General features: G+C 37.0%; 1 protein-coding gene across 2 annotated transcripts in view; it reads right to left on the reverse strand.

Annotated features, from left to right (window-relative positions):
* Positions 1-9,974, reverse strand: part of LOC124269620 (long-chain-fatty-acid--CoA ligase 4-like) — a 51,696-nt gene that overhangs the window by 40,965 nt on the left and 757 nt on the right. The window contains exon 1 of one of the 2 annotated variants that reach the window (XM_046704652.1): positions 4,561-4,658. The exons of the other annotated variant lie outside the window; for it this stretch is intronic. The gene's annotated coding sequence lies outside the window, so the exon portion shown is untranslated. Of the gene's footprint in view, positions 1-4,560; positions 4,659-9,974 lie in introns of those variants that run through there. 2 annotated transcript variants of the gene reach the window in all.

Consider the following 9,974-nt stretch of genomic DNA (forward strand, 5'->3'; position numbering starts at 1 on the left):
GGCGGCCCTTTAAGCCTAGCCCAAACTTTCCCTGGGATAAGAATATCCTAGGACAAAACTTCCCCGGGGAAAGTTTAGACCGGGGAAGAAATGGCCTGCTACACCGGTACCCTAAAACAGGGTTGAGCCCATATTCCGCAACCCAAAACCTGGGTAGGAATGGAAAAAGAAAATTTAGCACTCAATTGGAAAGATGTCGTAAACTTCAGAAAACACACCCAAATACCCAATATACCCACATGAGACGGGTAGTATATTCTTCAAGGAATGTAGAAAATTTGTCTGGTTCTTTACTTGGGTCACACGAACCTATCCTTATCTGTTAAAAAGGGAAATACCAAAAACAAGCCTAATGCCGCCATGTCCTCAAAGATTAGAGTATGCCAGACCTCCAGATATAAACAAGTCAAGCAACATTTCACAGACAACTGATAGCAATAATTAAAGTGTCCCAACCCCACAACCCCTAGGACCCTTCCTCCACTCCCCCCAGTCCCATGTTTTATACCTTCAGTCAGTTTCCCAGCAACTGAGAAATGTGGAACTTCCATAGTCTGTCTCACAGTCCCTGAACCATATTATTTTCCCTACAGCCTAGCCCTCCCTGCAATGCTAAAACCCTAAATGAAGCAAGTCTAGATTTCCCCAGGTTCAGGATCTCTGGTCTCCCTGGGGCTCCTTTTCAATTTAAATGGGTTTGTATGTTACTATCAAAATTATATATTCAGGGACTAAGCGTTAGTCTAGAACTTCCACAGCCTTGCATGGACCATCGCTCCATCTGCATGTTTTGTGGGATCAAATATCGTAACTCCCACAAGAAATAGCACACCAGCAAAAACGTGACAACTCCACAGATGCCTGAACAAGTGTAGAAATATGGAACTTTAAGGCTAACACAGTAACAGTTAGGAAGTGCTCTTTACACATATTTATGACACCAAAGTCAAAACTGCCTAGCTGGGCTACAACAAATAACTAAGTATAATGTTGGAAATTGGTTGAAATCTCATAATTGATAATTGGTTCATTACCAATTGGTTAGTGTCATTTTTCAGATTTTCTTATTCACTAATTCAAGGCCTAGATTTTCGAAGCTTTCTTAGCTCTAAGATAGTCGTAAGTGCCATACATTAACATTAACTTACGACTATCATAGCGCTAAGAGATCTTTGAAAATCTAGGCCCTGGTTGTTATTGCAGATAAGCATAACGTGGTTCTCTGTTAATTTTTGTTTTATTAGAAACTGTGCAAACAAACTGCATTGGCAAATTTTACAGCCTATGTAAAAACATGCATTACTGGCTACTTTAGAGTGATGACTAATATATCATGAACATAAACTTCCTGGAGTCCTCAAGAAATATTCAGTCATGACTAAGAATTAAACATGTTTCAGGCTCTGACAACTTCTAAGACATGTTCCATTGTCAAGTGTTTCAAACACTAAAACAGTAGTCCAAAAATCTTTTGAGTTGGGCTGAGTCCAAACAAAAGAACTAGAATCTGTACTTTACTGAGAAAGTAGAAGAAAGAAGAGGAGAAGAAAAAATTATATTACCCTGAATGGGAATTTGCTGTACATCATCACAGAGAGCACATATGAATATAGGATAAATAAGATAAATATAAGAGCGTTTAATCCCAAATATAACATATGTTTCATTTGAACAATTTCTAAATGGCATTGTGTATACATAGAATGATAGACTGCTTGGTCGCTTGGTCACTGCGACCAATCCTCGATTATTTCAATTAATCAAAACCACTAATATACGATGAGGTGAATATGACTGTAACTTAATAAAGTCTTAGCATGAATAAAAAGTATTGGACACAAAGGACTTTTACTCAAATGCGATAACAAGTCAACGGTTGATGTATTTTTCATGTTATTTTAATAATATTATTAATAACAAAATATATTGACATGTTTTGAGCATGTCGACAGTGTTAATTTATTAAAAAATGGCATTATTGTCAAATATATATAAATATAAGAGTGTTGACTATTATTCTGCTTGGTCAGGATATATTCCATATCTATCATGCTATCGCACTTTGAAACATAACAGACCAATTCATGTGAAAACCATTCTTCCTTAAAAATGAGTGAATATTGAATTCTAGTGATAACGAATAATTAATTGAATTCATAACAGGATACAGTTTGATTCACCTAATATGCAGGTGAATCATAACAGTCTTACTGCCTAGTATTACACATGATACATAGTATCATTTATCATGTTCCCTGTGCAATAAAATGTCATCAACATCACGCTGTTCACTAACTCTGAAATCAAAATGTTGTCACATAAACAATGTATTTGCTGCAGAAAAAAAGAACTAGGAAATTTTCATGATTTCATCAACTTTTGAAAAGAAAATCTTCATCACAATATTTTTTCAAAACAAATTTCAAAATTACCTTTCGGACAGTTTTCATGACAATCGGACATTGTCTGAATAAATTTACACCAATGTGAAACCCTTAGTATTGCTTTTACACTTCTTGACGAGAACATAAGTGTACACTGAACTGTCGGATTGTTTGGAGTGGAACTTGGTGTTTCAGTATGTTAAAATTTCAAACTACTGTTAATTCAAAATGATCTTCTTTTTAGTGTGTATTTATTTATCACTAACAAAGCTAACCCCAAATTCATAAATAAAGACCATGTATTTTATCGTGACACCCAACTGGCCTAACCAACATGATTGAGGTCAAGTTCAGTCTTTAATCTTGATCCGGTGTATATCATACATGAAGTATAAATCAGTGAGAGAAGAAACACAACACACATTGACTCAGCAGGATCAGCAACACCAATAACAGTATATTACCATATTTTACTAGTGCTGGAGTGATTGATCGAATAATCAGTCAATCGATCGATCTTGCTTGCATCAGCGATTATCAATGAGCTCGGGAGACTAATCAGAATTCATAAAAAAATGAAACATCAAATTAAACTTTACAAAGTATGTTTCTTATCATCATGCTTGTTAAATCTAAACATAAGCAACTCCCAAGCGTGTCTCAACAGGAATATCCTCAGTCGTCTTGATCATGGTATGTGTTCTGATTGTGTCCTGTTACTGCCCACATGAGTTTTGTGTGGAGTTTATGATTACAATCCATTATTGATCTACTACAGAGCTCAGATTATCGATCTGCATATTGTGAGTGTTAACCACCACTATATTTTACCCACAAGAAAAGGACTAACCAAAATATTAATTATCCTCTATCACAATCATGATGATCAAACTGAAGACCATTTACATACATCTGAGCATGTTGAGTAAATGAGATTACATACAAAGTGAGTTTTTAACTTCACTATCACTGATCATGTATATATTCTATCCAGGTCAGTACTGCCTGGTACACACATGATGAAAGCATTGACACTGACATTGCTGGACAGTACAAAACATACATCAGAACCAGTGTTTTGTTAAGTGAGTGAGTTAGTTAGTTTAGTTTTACGCCACACTCAGCAATATTCCAGCTATATGGCGGCGGCGGTCTGTAAATAAACGAGTCTGGACCAGACAATCCAGTTATCAACAGCATGACCATCGATCTGCGCAATTGGGAACTGATGACATGTGTCAACCAAGTCAGCAAGCCTGACCACCCGATCCCGTTAGTCACCTCTTGCGACAAGCATAGTCGCCTTTTGGTGCAAGCATGGGTTGCTGAAGACCTATTCTACCCCGGATCTTCACGGGTCGTGTCTTGTTAAGAGTTTGTGGCACGGCACATTTCTTTGGGACAACTCAAAACAGTGTCACACTCAACCAGTAAATGATGTAACTTTATGTTCAATAAAACTCAATAAAGCCAGACACTACAGTCCATAGAACACACAAGTCAGCACGAGGGATGATCAATATAAGAGTAGAAGTGATAATAACAATTATCAGCTGATAATATTAGTTCAAATTACAATAAGCAGTTAATAATTGCAATATTCTTCAGAATGAAAAACATGTGCACTTACATGCTACAGACTACAAATGATAAAATGAACATGTTGAGATTAGATCTTTCCCCTGGAAATGAGAACCACAGACTGAAACACATCCATCATGTAATTCTATACAAACTAATCACGATAAACCCAAGACATAACACAGCTCAAGTTGTTGCTGAGTCTAGTGCAAGTAATAAGCAGATATTATCCAGTAAAAACACCAAGCTCAATAAGTAACGCATAAACCTACACCCCCGCACACATCATTTGTATTGCAACATACATACACCAATTACATATAATATGATCATAATTACTTAAGTTACATTATGTACCAAGCTATTACTTCAGTAACAAAACTGAAAACTGTGTCAAATGGTGACAGCAGTGAATGTTCGAAATGTTTATCAGTTGTGTTGTCTGTCTTACCGTCAACAAGATATATCGACAGCAATTGACAGCACTGACATTAACACCATGAACAATATAACCATGCAGCACCCTCATACAAACTGTAATAGACATGCAATCAATGACTTGGCTCGTTGATTAGTGCAGAAGCTGCGTACTTACCAGCTAGACTGTGTGACTGATCAGATTTACACCGGATACAGGTTTATTTCTTAACCCAGCCTTCATGGACGGATAGTGATAAAATTCCTGAGTGGGTCGGTTCATAAGTACATAGGTGTGGACTTTGAACTTCAAGTGTTGAGGTGCATGGGGTCATTATCACATAACTGTGTCATATATGTTCAAAGTGCAATTCTGTGATTAGTAGTGAAGCAGCTCATGAAAATTTTCCCATACTTAATAATCACCAAGATCCAGTGGTATGTCTTTTGCCATATATGGTTTGATCATGCCACACTAACCATCTGCAACACTGGGTATTAGTTTCAGATTTGAAGGATGTTCATTGATTTGATAATGCTGTCCTTGGTGGAATTAATTACTTGATTAATTATTGCATTGGAGATACATGAAGCATGCTAAAAGTGGCTGACATAAATTGACACCAACACAGCGTAGTTGACACCAACACAGCGGTGAAGAGGTTTCATGTGTAACTGGAGCAAACTTGTTGTTGACAGCGTTTCCATAGTTACCAAGGCTACTTATCAAACTGAAATTTTCAAGATGCTTGTTGACAAGAGATAATGATGTCAACAGAGTTAAAAACATTAAAACATAGAACTCAATTGGTGATTTAAGCTGAATATATCCTACTGTCCTCATTAATAATGTCCTCATCAAGATAAATATTTCTAAACTGACAGCAAACAAAGTACAATAACCAACCTTTTGCTGAACATGGTGCAAGAAACAAATACACAACTGACCATGGAACTGATTGACATAAGATACATAAGCATTGATGAGGAACATTAATTAAAAGGTTGCCCACTAGAATTTGTCTCAAGCATGTCAAATGTATACTTAAGGCACAGAATCCTGAATCAGAATAGAGACATATAATAAATCTTACCACTCTTGAAAAGGTGAAATCAAGAAATATTCACAATAGATGTCTATCAACTTGATAAAAGACTTCTGGGCATGTCATAAACACCCGAAGGGAAAAGCTCCTCAGGGTGGCGGTTTAATTTCATACACCACTGCTTCCAAATCCCAGCAGTGGTAAATGGGAAAGTTTACATCCTAACACCATGAACATGACCTGTGGTTACAATCACCCCACCCAGGTCAGGGATATATTCTGCTTGGTCCATAAAGCCCAGTTATGAATTGACCACACAATAATAACACTCAAATTTGTAAGCCATGTTCAGGCAAACAATATCTCAGCTCAAACTGCTGACATATTTCACATAGTAAACACACTACATGTTAAGATACGTCCTTGACCATGGTTGACTGATTACGGAAAGTTTTTTTGTTGAAGATAAACAAGAAAATTTTACAAAGCATTCAACAAAAACAAATATGTAATTTTCTGAATAAAATTGATATTTTATACTTATCCTGACTCATGAAACATATTCAGATGCCCCATTAGAAAGAATTTGAATGTTTAATTTGGGATTGATCAATGGCACAGACAACATGACTGATATTCCAGTAATCCACCATGTTCACCAGTCAGTGTACCAAATCCTTCCAGATATTCACTTACTTGGGACAAACTAGTGGCCTTGTCTAACCCTGATTTCAGCAATGACCAGAAAGAGCACATGTTTGGACAAATTGTAGCCCTACAAATTTGTACAGCTAATCTTCATTAAATCTGACAAAAACACTTGAATCAGTTGAGGTTTCTTAAACTCATTACACACATTAAATAGATAAGATCTTTCTATTGTTAAGCTGGACATTGTCCATGGTTGACTCAGTCAGGATTCCTTGTTTGTGGGTCCCAGGAATAATGAGGGCCAAGTTGGACCCTGCAACCTCTTGACATGTACAGGGATTGGGAAAGGCAGGGGCCATGGGCCATTTTGCACATTAGCATAAAAAATGGCCCATTACAATTTTGAAGTTTACTATTGATACAAGGGCAACGGTCCATTCTAAATTCAGGAAATGGCTCATAATCCTGAAATTAGTGAAAATGGCCCCTTGTCAAAGTTCTTATTCTTAAAGTTCAAAGATTTTTAATAACAACATCATAATCCATTCTCTGGAGATCTACCTTAATTGCCACAGGGAGTTGTTTGAAACATAACTTGTTTGAAACACAACTCAAAGACAAAGTGAAAAAATCAGAAAATGGACAGTCTGAGTTCGACAGAATTTGTTCATGGATAGAAACAACACTTACTTAATACGCTCAGGTTACAGGTGAATTTGGAAGACTCTATAATCTGTAATCTGTATCCACTACAACCTTGTACATAAAGACAACTGATTAGGCAAAAAAAAAGAAGGTCAGTTTCCGGTACCCCGACCAACCCTATCCTAAACCCATCCCCGACCGTAAATCTTTTTTGACCAAGTCAATATCATGACTGGAGTGCATTTCAACTCATCATTTTCATCCAAATCAATTATGATATTTTCATGTTTTTCAGTGTACGTAGGGCTAAAATGGATTGCATTGAATTGGCATAATGGGTCCTCACTGACCAAATCTGCAAATAATGAAATATATACCATAAATAATGGTATGATAAAGAAATCTTTCAATGTTTCATCATAAGGCATTGTCACTACATGATATGGTATCCGTGAAGACCGCAGGTGCCTACCTGATGCTACTATAAAACAAAAACAAAGTTAAAAAAGAAGAAGATAAAACCGACTCACCTACCCTATTTTTAAAAAAGCATGCAATAGGAAAGGGACATATTTTATTTTTGGCCTTAGTGGTAGCCTTTACTGCATTTAGCATGTTAGGCATACTGTGTATTCAATGGCCTGGCATACTATCTTCATTGCAAAATATCTCCCTTGTTGCAACATATGTGCAATGGAAAATTAATATGAAATATAATTTCTGCAAGGATCAAGTACATGATCATGATGATATATTTTGCTAGGTTTTAACACTTTTCTTAACAATGCTTATACTACTTATAGAGCCACACATTGTATTTTTTCAGTTTCATTTGTTCAATCAATTTTCCATACATATTAAAAAAATATCTGTTCAATCTGCTATCCAATTAGGTTTGTCAAGGATTACTCTGAAATGAATTCTTTGAAAATGTCCAATTATAATAACGTGGAGAATATGAGATGATGGTGAAGAGAGAGATGAACATGATGGTGAAATTATGAAAAGAGACATGACAAAACTGCCTCAAGTACTGTACATAACTGATTCTGAAGCTCAACTCTGTTTTCAGTCAAGCTGAAATACAGCTCTAAAATCTCTCAGGGGTGGAAATAACCCATTGCCCGACGTCTTAGTCCAGTGTTTTTTTCTGTCGGGCAAGCAAATTTGTATATCACACTGTACCGGTGTCCAGTTGACTTTCCAATGTTTTATTATGTTGTTTATTTAAAAAATCAGCAAGAAAACGGTCGGTATAGTGGGAAAATAATCAGGGCAAGTGACTTTACATGTGCCACTGTACCGGAGTACACTAGCAATTTTAAACTTATTTCCACCCCTGTCTCTTAAAATAGAGTTTTAAAAAAATGGATGCTCATTAAACGGTGATCCTCTGCTCATGCTACCATGTTCATCCATGTTTATGTATCAGGGTGTGGAGTCATCCCACAGATGACGTCCTGACTGTGTCTGCTTGCTGACAGGGTTAACCTCTTTGGTCATGTGGACAACTTCCCCCGACAAGGCATCTGATCTCGGATCCGAAGGTCAGTGGTTGGAATCCCAGCACTGGATTCAGAATTTTCATGGCCGCTACACTTACCACTGGCCTGGTGGTTCTTCTAACATTACAATAGACATGATAGATAACTGAGTATTAACGCTATTCCCAATTCTATTTCACCCGGAGAACAGAAGGTTCTGGGTTCGATCCCCAACCTCGTCATGCCAAAAGACGTTAAAATATGGTACTTGTTGGTCCCTGCCTGGCACTCAGCATTAATGGGTACATCAAGGACTGTTCGGCTCGGAGTTAATATAATGTGTCTGAGTGGGGTATTCATGCTTAACTGCATCATGGTATCTCAGTGAGCTAGCACTATAGTATAATACCAGTTTAAGTTTGGGCTAGTATAAGCAGCCACACATACACAAAATTACACATGCATGCATGTCGTCATATGAGCGAAATATTCTCAAGCATGACATTAAGCCCCATTTCACCTCACCCAGTTCTATTCACAGTGTAATGTGATCTCACTAACTGATGATTCAAGTATTTATGACATTGTAAGAAGCAATGAATCATCAGCAATAGTCTGCAGCATAACTAATGATTATGAACACTCTGCCCAAAGCAAAAGTGCTATTTGAGTGCATAGATGTTAACACATGGTTAATGATAGTTTGTCTTTGTGTTGGCATTATTTGAGAAATTTGTGAGGAAAAGAGATTTCCCTGCCTTGTAATAAGTATTTATGGAGAGAAAGTCCTTTGAGATATTAACTGACTACCAACTTCAACTGAAGTGTGTGTCTGGACACCTAGTTTTGCCGTGCAATTTATAACCCTTTGGCTAAAATGTATCTTTAATCAACATCACTGAATATATCGTTTATCCCTGAAGCACTGCAAAGAGATTTTCCTGCCTTGTGATAAGTATTTATGGAGAAAAAGTCCTTTGAGATATCAACTGACTACCAACTTCAACTGATGTGTGTGTCTGGACACCTAGTTTTGCAGTGCCTTTGGCTAAGACAGGATTGGGATAGAGAACTTTGACAATGGGCCATTTTCAGGATTATTAGTCATTTTTGAATTTAGAATGGGCCACTGCCCTTGTATCAATAGTAAATTTCAAAATTATAATGGGCCATTTTTATTCTAATGTGCTTAATGGACCATGGCCCCTGCCTTTCCCAATCCCTGTGAATATGTATCTTTAATCAACATCACTGAATATATTGTTTATCCCTGAAGCACTGCAAAGAGATTTCCCTGCCTTGTGATAAGTATTTATGGAGAAAAAGTCCTTTGAGATATCAACTGACTACCAACTTCAACTGATGTGTGTGTCTGGACACCTAGGCAGTTTATAACCCTTTGGCTAATATGAATCTTCAGTGTTCACGAATGGTGTTTCAAAGTAACAGGACATTGGGTCCTGTAAGCTTCAGATGTCTGTCTGACCCACTGAAAATTCACATGACCCAAAGAATAAAATTAAACACACATTTCAGATTTAACATTTCTTATCATTGGCATTGAAATTATTAACAAACATAAGATTTATAAACAGCAAACAAATGTCACATGTCACATATAACAAGTTCAGTCAAAGTCATTGTGAAATATACAGTCAGACACTGGGGTCGGTGGGTTGTAGACTTCTATCGGACCTTTGGCGAATCTGCCGGATTTGTCAGAGGGTCAGACGCTATTCGTGAACACTGATCTTTAATCAACATCA

Source organism: Haliotis rubra, unplaced genomic scaffold, assembly GCF_003918875.1.
Source record: "Haliotis rubra isolate DU_JTF1 unplaced genomic scaffold, ASM391887v1 Scf146, whole genome shotgun sequence".
NCBI lineage: Eukaryota > Metazoa > Mollusca > Gastropoda > Lepetellida > Haliotidae > Haliotis > Haliotis rubra.